This window comes from Phaethon aethereus (genome assembly GCF_964289735.1).
Source record: "Phaethon aethereus genome assembly, chromosome: 1".
In the NCBI taxonomy this organism is placed as follows: Eukaryota; Metazoa; Chordata; class Aves; order Phaethontiformes; family Phaethontidae; genus Phaethon; species Phaethon aethereus.
In genome coordinates, this window is record NC_138575.1 from 217424310 (window position 1) to 217436356 (window position 12047).

Below are 12047 nucleotides of genomic sequence, written 5' to 3' on the forward strand. Positions count from 1 at the left end.
CTTACGCTGTCTGATACATTGCAACTCATTCCTTGGTGAATCCAGGGTGCTCGAGTAAATACATGAGAAGACTCATTTGTACACTAAAAATTCCGTAGTCAGTGAAAGAACTTGAATTGCAAATGGAAAAACCTGAAGTGAGAAATGGGAGATTCTCTTCTCTGAATTTCAAACATCACTAAGATATAGGAAAAACAATACTGACCCATCCCTTTAATAAGATTTTTCAACCACTGATGAAATTGCTATCTACACATGCTTATTTCTAAGGTAATCACTTCTGTTCAAGGGTGTGCAAAACAACCATTGGTCTTGGAAAAAGATTTTGATGACCATCTAGAGGTGTTAGACAGAGCTGCCCTGGAGGTTAAAGTGAAACTGTAAAGAACGAGATATGTGGAAACCATGCAACCTCAAGTACAACACATTTCCATCCATTTCAATGGGTTTTGGATGAGAGTCATAAAATAGACTCCACCATGGCTTATTGCTTTGCATTTCAGAGCTATTCTTTGTTGATTGGGATTGCTCAAAGACTGAAATTGGACCGTGTTGTGCACTGCAGTACAAATTTGCATATTTTTTTTTAAAAACAAAATGGATTCAGAAAATGTATCATTAGCATCTGAAAGCCAAGAAGGATAATATAAAAAATACTTGCAGAGGACTTATTGACATTTAACCTCACAGTTTTCATAAGTCTTAACTTTGTATGTAGGAAGCGTTAATTACATGGTACTTTAAGTCTTCATAAAAGGTCAATTCACTAGTACTATACTATGTAACAGCAGAGGTTGGAAAGGTAGTGCTCTGAGTAGGAACACACTTTTAATAGTTGATTGGGGCAAATCATAAGAGCTTCATATTGCATGCTCAGTAATGAGGTCCAATTATTTCCAATGAGAATTTTAAGCCCTCTGAGAGACTCATCTTTTGCTTACTGTAAGCAAAACTGATCTTTGTAAGTATAAAAATGACACTCATCTTTTTTATTGTGTTGGCTTAGAGAAGGTCAGATCTAATAAAGATCACTCTTCTTGACAAATAACACTTAATGTTTCTTTTCCTGCAGCTTCTATTATATTGTAAAATCAGATTACTGTTGCAATAGCCTAATGGTACTTGACTCATAAAAAATTGGTCCAGTATAACCACAGCACATATATGGAAGATTCTTGACTAAAATATTATTTGAAATAACACTCGTGTGTGCTGAATCTTGGTCTCCTGATACAGAAAGCCGACCAAAATTACTAATACAGCAATGAAAATTGGGGTGGGGGAAGTTCTCCTCAACATTGAGAAAACGTACAATAAAGGTAAGAGACAAAACCTATGTCCATTGATGCATATTCCCTGCAATAACAGATCATCATATGGCATATGCCTACTTGATTTCATCTGACAGCATTGGGAGAGAAAAAAACTCCACAAAGCAAAACCCCCACAAAACCCTCTTTGCTAATGTGGTAGAGTGAAGGTTGAGGTAGTGGCTTATGATTTGGGGTATTTGTGTTCAATTCTCTTTTCTGCCACCAACTTCCATTGTAATGCTAAGTCATGTAAAATTGGATCCCCAGAAAAGGTTTGATGTAGGATTATTTCAGGTTGGAGAGGATGCTGATACAAATATGCATATAATCCTGACACAAGTGGCAGTCCAAAATAACTACATTTACATTATTAAGTAGTGCAGCCCAGAATAAAGGATTTTTTATAGAGAAAAAATGTTGAAAACACAAAATCAGTGCAAAAAGTAAGTTCAGATTATGGCTAGATTGGTCCTTCCCGTGATCTTAAAGCTAGTAGGTAGCTAAAGCACTTGTGCTCACATGTGCTCCTGGGCACAGCTTCCAAGAGAGTTTCATCCTAAAAAAATTCAGTATGTCTTCTCTGAGACCACTCTCAGATGATAAAAAAAGCATGATAAACAGAAATGTCTGGAAATCCACTTCAAAATTCCTCATCCAAACTAAAATATTGTTATAGATTAATTTTATTATGATATAACTGCAAAAAGGTGAATTGTCAGTATGTGTATATTAATAGGATGTCAGGAGATCAAAGGTAATTATTCCTCTTTTATTTAATGGAATATCTTTGCAAATAAGCTGAACTATATTTAAGAATAAAATTATAGGAATGTAAATGAGGTCTAAAGTAATTATTCTGCTTCTTTTGGCACTTGAATACTGTGTCAAATGTTGGGAAACATACCTTAAAACAGATGTAAATAAGTAATAGCGAAGGCAGAGGAAAAGACCAATAATCAGCAAATCAGAAAATACAACCTAAAGGGAAACAATGAAGTGAACCGCATTTCATTTTTTCCTGGAAAGTAGGGTAAGTTTTCTGCTGTAGAGAGGAATTAATTGTTCTCCACATTCTAAAGGAAAAAAAGAAAAAAACCCTATTTTTTTCTTAACAGGAATTTTAATGATAAAGTAATGTATTAAACTAATGACTAGCCAGTATCTCAACATTGAGGAACTTTCTTCATTAGAGATTTTTAAGAATAGGTAGGACATACAACTGTCAAGGAGGTTTTTATATACTTGTTCCTACTCAGTACAAGGGATTGGAGTGGTTGTTCTCAGATTCTCTAGTGCTATGATGCTAAGTAGTTAAAGACAATTTAGCTGGGAATTAATGTACTCTTAAGCAATCTTTCAGGAGATGTAAGTAGTTGTGAGGAAAACTGAGATTCAGATCAATTATACGGCAGGGCCATGAAATCAATAACAACAGCAGAGTCCACAAGCCTGAAAATCAGGCTTTGCCTGTCTAAAGCTGCAACCCAAAGCAGTAGTACTTGCTTATTTTGAAGGTTTGGTCTAGATGAATTGCCCAGGCAGAAACACACAGTAATTTAAAACTGAAAGGAGAAATTAAACCACAATTCCACCTTCTCTTTTCACCAGTAGATGTTGACTTTTAAGTTATTGAACCTTTATTCCTCTGAAAGATTGGATTCACATATAAAGACTATGTCCAGCAAACTCAAGTACCAGCACCTTTCAGAATGGATCTCAACTTCAGAGCTGCAGTTTAAATCACTGTCAGTTCAGTCTCCAGCCACATATCAGTAATTTTCTGACCCCAAATTGATTATCTCCCCTCACTTGAGATTTCCTCTGGTCTATTTTTTTATATGTATAATTATTACTGGTATGGTATATATTATTTTTACTTAAGAACACCACTGAAATTTATTTGGATTCTTTCATATGCTCAGAAAATTTAGTACAACTCTGTTTTTCTTCAGTGTAGGAATCTTAGTACCTTCTGATTTTGTCCTGATAATGTTTTTTTCCCTGTTTTTCAATAAGATAATTGCTTCCATAAATGCAGTTTGATGAAAGGGCTTTTAACTACACAGTTCAATTGTGAGTTGTCCATGCTGTTCATGTTAACTAACCAGAGAGGAAATATTTGATAGGTTTCTAAAATGGGAAAAACTGACTTTCTTAAGGTTTATTTTCAGCTTAAGTCTAAATTTCATAAAATGATAGTACAGAATACCTGCTTCCAGGCCACTTAAGAAAAGTGTCTTCAAGTGTAAAGCAACATTTCTGAAAGCCTATAGAGAGCAGAAGTGTGAAAAGCTGCTCAGAGTGCTAAAAGATGAATGCCCCATGGACACCCTTAAAATTAGTTGGTTTAAACGCCTGAGGCATGAAACAACATCGGCACAGGTTGTGATCAAATTCCAATGGAAAAATTAAAAGGAAAAGACGTTGCAGTTACTCTGGAGGAAGCACAACGTTCAATAACCAGAATACAGACTCCTTTCCTTTTATCTGCTCCCTTCTGCTTCTGTTCATCTGTTGAATGCTCTTTGCCTACTGAGATGATAACTCAACCCATTAGTATGTTCCCTCCATGGCAAGAGCATCATGATGTCTGACTGCTGCCCTCCATGTGACGAGAGTCAGTCGTAAGTGCATATCACTTCTGGGGGCTCCATACAGATTTCTGTCAACCTGTGGGTGATACAATCTCTGGCAGCAGCAAAGACAGGGACTTACCTCCATCCAGTCCTCCCTGCCAGCAGTAGAGCAGCAAGGGAAGACACCATAGTATGTAATCTCTTGTCTGGCCAGTAGTGGAAACATCCGATCATTGAGTTCGTCAGTGATGTGGAGTGCAAGCTGTACGCAAAAACACTTCTAACAAGCAATATGATATTAAGCTCTATGAATACAGCTCTAGTAAACCTTACGGGATCTACAGAATTCATTAAGTGCTCCCATTTAAGCAGAATTCCTCTTCAAATCACTCTCAGCCAAAACAAAAGTGAACCCATGCCTGTGGTAAATTATCTTTTAGCCTGATCTTGCCAGGTGCTGTGCTCTTTCAGGACCCTTGGATTTCAGTAGGAATAGATGAAGCTTAGCTCTTATGATATGAGGCTTGTTATTTAGCATATCATACCAGTACTGTGGGCAGGTGAAAATATTTATAGAGCAGCTTTACTGAAAAGTTTGAAACTGGGAATACATAACGGATACTGCTTCTTTTTCATCTGTTAAAATTTATAAAGACAACACTTTTACAACAATCTCATTTTTCACCTTTGGTTATATACAGCATCCATACTACTGGCAGAATTAAGACTTATACTTTAATACCAAATCATTGCCCTATTGCAGCTCAGTTTATAGAAAAATAACTATGAAAGGCAAGTCTCTGTTAATAGGTTTAAGGGGACCTATACCTTAAGGACCCATACTTTGAGGACCTATACCTCCCTTGGACAATGTAATAGGAAATAATAGTTAAAAAAATTACATTAGAATGTAAACAGGTTTACGAAGTCAAGCTATAGTTTATTTAGTTCCAGTGCACTCTCTGTGGCAGTGGCCTAGAAAAAATTACTAAATACAGTAACAGGGAAAACACGGAGGTACAATTCCTCCAGTATATCCTCCCAGCAACCTGAATCCTGCATGTTACAGACTTCCGGAGCAAGAAGGGTATTATTTGGTTTAGCAGCACTTCTGACTTTTTCTCCCCATTAATTTTTCAAATTGCTCTTTGAATTCAGAGAAAGGTTTGAAGTCCACAGTCTTCTGCAGCAATGGACTCCCCACCTTAACTCCAGCTGTGTGGAAAAGCTGTTCCCTTTGTTTTGGCTACACTTTTTGTTCTGGTAATTTAATTTAATTTAATGTATCTAGCCGTGTAGTAAAAAAAATAAAGAGAATGGTCACTGCCTTTTCACTTTTTTTATGCCACTCTCTATTTCACAGGTTATTATCACAGTCCCCTCCACCTTCTCTTTTTCAGATCAGAGACTCCTGGTCTCATTCCGTAGCTTTGATCATCTCTGTCACCTTCTCAGAGTATTTTCTATTTCTAGTCTACACTTCCTGTAAAGAAAGAACCGCTAACAAAGACAGTATGCAGGTTCCTGAGGTTATACAGTGGCATTATTTCTGCTTTGTTTTGATTTCTGCTGTGTTCTCTATCCTTTGCTAATTATTGATGTTTACTTTGGTTTTGATGGCTCTTGAGCACTGAAATGGCATTTCATTAAATGACGGACTATAACTTCATGATCTCTTTTCTGAGTGGTAATAGCTAGTTGATACTCCATACTGAGTATGCAAAATCAGGATTGCTTATCCCATACCCCTCTTTGTAAGTAGTTATATCAAATTTCATATGACATTTTATGTCCAAGCCATTCAAGATGAGGCTCATCTGGTGACATGCAAGCTCTTTGCCCTTAGCTCCCTTTACAATTAATGGAGACAAACCAGTGTTTTTAAAAGATGATTTATCCCACCCTGCATTACAGTGAGATAAGCAACTGCATAAAAGTACCTATTTCCTTCCACTGATTGCAAAGCAAAGGCTTCTGTGTACTGCAGACACATGGATGTGGTCAGATGAATGGCGTTCTCAGTTTCATGAGGGTTTTATGCATTTCTTCTCAGTTCTTTAGTTTTATTGCTCTAAATGGCTTAGTTTGATCAGCAAGCTTTATCACCTCATTATTAACTTGTTTCCTAAGTAATTTATGAAGATGTCAACAGTATGAGTTACTAGCACAAGTTTCTAGCATTCTAGCAGTCTCTAGTCCCTGTGGGACTTCAGTGGTAATCTTCCCTACAGTCTCAAAACTGATAATCTGTTCCTAAACTTTGTTTTCTGTATTTTCACCTATTTGTATTAATTTAAAAGATAAATTTCTTCCTGTCCTACAGAAGCTTAGTTTCTATAGGAATCATTAACGGGAGATTTATCAAAAGCCTTTGGCCATTAGAGACAAACAATAACAATTGACTCTTTTTTAGCAACATTCTTCTTGGTACCTTCAGAAAACTGCACATGGACTGTAACACGTGCCTGCCTTTGGCATATTCTCTGTTTCGTGTTACCCAGTATTGATCATATTTTAGAGTTATTCACTAGCACTGGTCAGTATTATACTTTCAACCAATTTGTGCTGCTTTGATGTCTTAAATACATACTGGCTCTACCAGCCAGGAGGAACAATTTCTGCTTTGTATGTGTTTGAAAAAAACCCCAGCCCTGAACAGCAAAACCACATTAGCTCTTATGCCATTAGCAAGTTCTTTTTCAGAGTTGATTTGGCCTGCCTTATAGGTTTTTCCCATTTACATTTGTGTCTTTTTCTTCTTTCCTTAGCTGAACATGAGTATAGCTTTCTTAAGGAACACCATGCTTTTAAAAGCCTCCTTTGTCCCCTTGTCCCATCCTACAGCTTTTTTTTTTTTTTTTTAATTTTCTGGTCTTTCTATAATGTTTTTTTGATGGCCATGCAACTTTCTGACTGACATACACTTGTTTAGAGTGCCTACAATAATGTCCTTAATTTCTACACCACCTGCAAATATTTAAGTCTTTTATCTTAGTTCCTGTGTAACAAGCCTATGCACTAATCACCCCTTCTGAAATTAGGAGCTGTTGTGGTAGATTTTGGTTCTTGATTCACTTATGAGGGTTGTTAACGCTAAACTTCTAATGTGCACCATAACAGACACATTATTTAATAATAAAATTTTTAATCAGACCCTGGATCAAGTCCGGAGTTGCTTCCTTTTGGTATGCTTAACTACCTAGTCCATAAAGAAGACACTTACAATATCTAAGGTGGTGTTTCACCATCATACTGTGACGTGACATTTACACAGTTACTGAGGATAACTGAAGACTTCTATATTTTTATTGTGTTTCCTGTCCTCACAACTCTAACATTTCTTAGTCTATCACCATGTTACGAGAAACTTTTTCATCCTAGTAATGAAGTATTCTTACATATTCTTGGGATTTCAGTCCCGAAAGATGTTTGTACTAATTCTCACTCAGTCAATTTATATATATGATATGACTGTAAAATTGTTTGGGTTTTTTTTTAAATGTGTGCATTCCTCAAATTATATAAGCTACTCTGTCCTTCCAATACAGATTGAAACTGATACTACAATGCCCATGGATTGGTTTCCCTTCACCGGTTTCAAACATATCTTCTGATATATGATTTTAAAATATTTTCAAAAGGAAAGCCTTCCCTTTCCCTTTCCCTTTCCCTTTCCCTTTCCCTTTCCCTTTCCCTTTCCCTTTCCCTTTTCCCTTCCCCTCCCTTCCCTTCCCCCTCCCCTCCCCTTCCCCCTCCCATCCCCTTCCCCCTCCCCTCCCCTCCCCTCCCCTCCCCTTCCCCTTCCCCCTCCCCTCCCCTCCCCTAACGTCCCCTTCCCTCCCCTCCCCTTCCCCCTCCCCTCCCCTCCCCTCCCCTTCCCCCTCCCCTCCCCTCCCCTCCCCTTCCCTCCCCTTCCCTTCCCTTCCCTTCCCTTCCCTTCCCTTCCCTTCCCTTCCCTTCCCTTCCCTTCCCTTCCCTTCCCTTCCCTTCCCTTCCCTTCCCTTCCCTTCCCTTCCCTTCCCTTCCCTTCCCTTCCCTTCCCTTCCCTTCCCTTCCCTTCCCTTCCCTTCCCTTCCCTTCCCTTCCCTTCCCTTCCCTTGCCTTCTTTCCAAACTTTACCTGGTTTTCTCTGCTTTAAACTTCTCAAACAACAAACATTGTAGAAAAACCAGAATCTTACTGCATCAAATCTTTCCTCAAAGGAGACGACTTTAAGCGTGTGTTTGACAGTGGACATGGAAATTGTGTGTAAACAGACAGGGCAGGTAGAACAATTTGTGTCCCTTTTGGGTGGACAGAAACCACCGAATGATCATTCACCCAAATCCAGTGTTCGTTATGCAGGTGCAATAAAGGACTTGCCGAACGTTAAGGACCTTGACCCCTTGTGATCCTTGTGCAAATGCTAATTTCTGGCATGGTACATGAGAAGTGGGTACTTTAGAATAAGGCTCAAAGCAAGACATTAACTAACCTGCCACTTAAAGCCGATGTACTTGGTCTACAGCTGCCTCGGGTGAGCCACAGAGAAATGCTCCAAGTCCCGAACTGAGCTGCATCCCTCCGAGCTGAGCTGGTGGCTCAGGGGATGTACCTATTCCTTTCCTTTCAATCCTGGTTTTTGTTTTTTGAAGTGCAGCATCTGCATACAGCATCTTGGTCTCTTGCAGGCAGGGTTAGTGAGCATAAGGGAGAAGAACAGTGAGGGTTGCTTGTGTGTTTTATTCCAGAAAATATTTTAGAAGACAGTTCTGACAGGCCCTGCATCTTGTATAGGTGGTTTTTCTAAGGATGACTGATGAAGCTCCTTGGAGAATTAGTAGGGAGAAGGGGGGCGATTTTTTAAAATTGTATCTATATAGTTTAATTTATTAATTTTAACCCATTTAATTGTTGCAACTAGTGATGTAGCTGTCGGTATATGAACAATGAAGCTGCACTAAGGTTCTCTGCCAGATGCAGAGTTAGCTGATGGTAACCTAAGTGAGAACTGGTGATCCACTGGAAAGGGGCCACACTACCTTTTCTTACACAAGAAGCGCTACTAGCCACACAGCACCACTGTTTCTGGGGCTCTTTTTAGAAATTTTTTTCCCTTCTCCAGTCACAACTTCCTTAATCCTTAATCCACTAAAAATAGGCACCGGTAGTAAAATATAATTACCTGTGCTATCACACAGTAGGAGATACAAGTTATCCTTTAAATCATAGACAAAAGAGCAAACATATACTATGGCTCTGGTTTACTTGCCACTTTTATTTTGGGCAATTCAGCAAGGTTTGTATTTATTATAGAACTGTCAGATACAATTGTCCTACTTCTGCTAATTGTCCTTCTGTGAATTTTTAGCACCTGAGCGGAGTTTTGCCTAAACCACTGCATGCTTTAAGTAAATGATATATTGCAAAAGGCAAAGCATTGTAGCACCTGAATTTGTCATCCAAAGCTGAGCAGACAACAGCTTATTTATAATGGCACTCTGTCATCCTTCGAGCCTCGGTGGAACCCTTAGCAAGTGAATAGGTTTTTTAGGAGATATGTCTCATGCTGCTAGTCTGTTTAAATCTGAATCTTACTTCTAGCCACATACAAGGCATTTTCTTGATACCCTACATCAACATTGCGAACACTTCTTGAAACTTTCTCATACTTGAATTAGCCAAAACTTATGTATAAGCCTAAGCTATTTACACTGACATTTAGGGTCAAAGGTGGCTTCCTGGATTAGCAAATCTAGCTCAGGTAACAAAATAATACTCTGTATTTAAAAAAAAAAAAAAGATTATTGCTTTATTTTCATCAGTTTAAAACAGGTAGGAAGACCTGCCTTCCTACAGCTGCTGGCTGGACCGCAGTGTGAATGTACAATAACAGGCTGGTATACTCCCATTCCTCTACCTAGGTAGACAGCCAGCTCTCAGGATGTCCCTTGTGGTTGCCAACCAGTGCAAATCATTGAAAAATTTTTGCCATTCCTTTATCAGCTGTGTTTTTTGTAGAAGTTGAGTTGAACTAACGCAGCATCCCTTCCTAGCGGAGACATGGTGGCAGCAAAGAAAGAAGATGAGCCGTCAGCATTATCCTTGTACTCGTCCCTGTGCTGAAATCTGTAATGTTCAGAATTGTTTCTGTAGAATAGTCTCTCATTCTGTAGAATATTCTGTAGAATAGTCCCTCATTCTTTTCATCACAAGACACAGCCTAAATCCACTAAAATCGGTGCATGCTCCATTGACTCTGGATGCGTTTTTGATCAGGCCATGAGCCCAAACTGACTTTCCATGTATTCTGTCCAGCTTCATGACTGCAAAGGCAACAGAGGTTCCACACCGTGCTCTCAGAATTATGCCATGCAAGCATGAAGTAAATATACTACTGTTAACAATAAACATTTTAGAGTGCACTAAAGACTGAATATGTTAAGGAGGCCTCCCGGTACCACTTTCCAATGCATTCAGCTTCTCATGCTTTAAGTACCTTGATTCCAAGTACACCTTCATTTTCAGGTGGCTCAGCTGACTGGTGAGTAGATACTGTTAATGCTGCAAGTTTGTGTGCGTGGCAGTTCAGGAATCAAATTTAAGGGGCCTCTGCATTATGTTGTTATACAATATAGGAAATGCTCTAAGGCTGTGTGACTAACAGGAATGAGGAAACTTCTCCTTTTGGCTGCCTCACAGTTATACTTTTTTACAATATCTCATGTCAGCATATTAGATAGAAAACACACATCTATGGGACGAAGCAGCTTTCATGAAGGGTAACCAAATATAGACAATTTGCAAATTTTTTGTTTTACGAAAACATTTCTCTGATGCTCCATTATTTTGACATTCCATGGGCTTAATATACAAAATTATAACTTTATACTGCACACACTTGTTCAGGTTACAGAACCTAAATCACCTCTTTGCATAATTTTGAATGCAGCATGAACCTGAATGTGTTGCAGTGACTGGGAGAAAACCAGTCTGAGGTGAGTTTGAAGGCACTGACTATAGTGAAGGAACTGCTCTGAGACCCAGAAAATCTAGTTTTATCTCCTGGTTTTTGTTACATGACTTTGAACAAGTTGCATAATCCCTGTGGGCCCTGGTTTTCCGCTAGTAAAATGGTAATTGCATTTCTTTTGTTGTTTCTCTGACAAGCTGTCTAGCCTGATGAGGCTCTAAGCTTCTCTGGGTAGGATCTTAAAGTGCTCCTGGAGTTTATGAGAAAGAAAAGTAAATTGTCTTACAGTTTGGACAAACATTCTAAACTATTGTCTAATTCCTCTACATTTACCAGGAGTTTGCGATAGACCCATATTCACTAAAATAAAATAATGAAATAAATAGTTACTTTTCCACCGAAGTCCCTACAAAGTCAGAGAAACTTTTGGAATACTCTTTGTATTAAAAGCTTTACCACCCACCTGTCACTCACAAAAAGCATATAATTTTGACAAATTATGCAAAAAAAAAGAATTGCATTTTAATTTGCTAATCCTTGCTTAGTTAAACTGGTGACATATGCAAATTACCTGCTGAGACCTAAATTACTTCTTTCAAAGGATAAATAAATGCCCTTTAATATTTTCAAATATTATTAAAAGAACTTCTTGATTGACAGATAAGAAGTCAGCTCTGGGTTGTAATATTACTCTTATAAAAGTGAATTCATGTGCCTAGAAATAAATGTCCAAAGTATCACAACATGGAGAAAAATTTAGGAGTTTGGATCCTTTTCTGAAAAACTTGCTGGATCTCACTCAAGAGCCTTATGGATTGGAAACCTTATGACAGCTGACTTCCTTATAGGATTGCCTATATTTTTTCTTGTTTTCCATTCAGAAACAATATGGGAACATGAGTATAAATCTGCACCTTATAAAGGCTGCTCTTTATAATAATTGCTCTCAAGTGAATCAAAAGAATCATGGGTATGACCTTTAAAAGATAGCATATGACCAATTAGGGAGAGAATTTCTAATGATCCTAAGAGCAAGAACAACTGTGCAGAGGCCTGGGGTCTGAGGCTAAAAAAATTTTAACTAGAAACTTTGATAGGGAGGGGACAATTTTAGAGGAATGGCTATTCAGAGATGGGGGATGTCAGCATTAATGAAATCTAGGGACAGAGAAGACAGGAGCATTTTTCATTATTATTTAAAGAATA